Below are 1951 nucleotides of genomic sequence, written 5' to 3'. Positions count from 1 at the left end.
TCAACATATACTATTTTACTATCATAATAAATGGATAGTAATAAAATTTCAAACATTATACAGATCGAGTAAACAGAAAATCAAAATAAAAAAAAAAGAATAAGCTATTAGTAGTGATTTTGGTTCCAATCCATCTTGTTAGAATTTTATTGAGAAAACAACTTAAAGTTTGCCAAGAAAAAAAAAACGGCAAACTTCACATAAAATATTAAATTCGTTGACGAGAGTGGCGACAAGGTTCACTAAGAAAAATGACAAACTTGTCCCGACGAAAAGAAAAAAATTTTCGAAAATTAAAATTGGAATAATTTATTTTTAAAAATAAAGTTTTTTTATTTTATATAAAAAATCCTTATATTATAATATCGGCCATTTTAAAAAATGTAAATTAATCAAATTGTTTAATGATATAATTATCTAGGAAACGTACGAAATTAGATTCTTTCCGTTTTTTATTTAAAAAAATAAAATTTATTTTCACATCATATATTTTATAAATGAAATAAAAAAATATTACAAAATTAAACATCACACATTCCTTAAAAAAATAGACAGAAATTGATACACAACCACCACATAGTGTATATGGGACCGAATTCATACTGAAGCCAAGATAAATCAATGTAGTCCTTACACGTGTTCTTAAATGACCAGCCACAACTGTATTCAATTCAATATTGAGTTTTTTTAAGTAAAAACAGTTATAATTTACTTTATTTAGTATTCATTAATTATTGTGATAATTAATGAATGTTAAATAAGACAAGTTTTAGCTTTTTTTTCTCTCTCTAGTATTATCGAAAAAATATTTGGTAACCAAAGAAAATTAGCAAAAAACAACCATAACTTGCCTTATTTTTTTTTTTACCAAAGATATGAGACTCGAACTCGCAACCTCTTAATTGAGTATGGGGAGATTATGCTATTTGAGTTATAACTCATTGGCCATAACTTGTCTTATTTAGCATTCATTAATTGTTGCGATATTTAATGCATGTTAAATAAGGTAAGTTCTGGCCTCTTTTGTCCCCCTAGCACTACCGAAAGGTGATTTGGTACAGTTACTCCCAATATCACGCTAACCTCCCATTCTCTATTTGCGATCTCCAGTCCACAGAGTCATTCCAGCGCTACTGCACTTTTTCGCTGTCCTGTCCGACACTGCCCATCCGCCGCCGCCCATCTTCCCGCCGCCGCCGCTCAGCCTCTTGCCAACGATGCTCAGCTTCTCCGTGTTCCGCTTGCGTGCCGTAGCAATGAGAGATCGCGCCGCTGCAGCCCCATGCATCCTCGTTACCGCTGCTCGCCCATCGCCGGCCGTGCAGGCTCCACCGCAGGCCGTCGTCTCACGTTGCACCGTTCGAGACGCACGTTATTCCTGTCATCTATCCTTCCCGTTATGCCGTTGTTGCTGCTGGCTCCTCATCGACACCACCCTTCCTCCCACCGATTCGACTCCTCCTTCTCTTCCATCTTTGACCGCTATGCGTTCGGGTTCGAAGTCCACGGAGCAGATTCACAATCTCGCCTAGCTGAAGTTGTCGTTACGTGGTTGTTCCGTTGCCAGATCTCTTTCTCTGCCTCCATGCGTTGCCGTTGACTCTCTATCCACTTCGCAAATATGCGGGATGTTCAATTCACTAGATATGTAGATGATTATTTTAATTTTTAATTGGATGATTATTTTGTTCGATTCAGTTTAATTATATACAATTAACAAATGTTAGATAATCATTTTACTAGATAACTAAATAATTATTTTAATAACTACGTAGATGATTGTTTGATAACGATTCTACGACGGTGATAGAGAGGGACTACAGAGGTGGACGAGGATATCCAGTAAAAAAAATTTCTAACACCAGAAAAGTAGAATGATTAACGAGAATAGATTGGAAACCGTTTAGAGGAAGAAAAGGATATTTAAGTGAATTTTTTTAATAAATTAAGA

The sequence above is a fragment of the Arachis ipaensis genome, chromosome B03 (assembly GCF_000816755.2).
Source record: "Arachis ipaensis cultivar K30076 chromosome B03, Araip1.1, whole genome shotgun sequence".
Lineage (NCBI taxonomy): Eukaryota > Viridiplantae > Streptophyta > Magnoliopsida > Fabales > Fabaceae > Arachis > Arachis ipaensis.
This window is presented reverse-complemented; position numbering follows the sequence as displayed.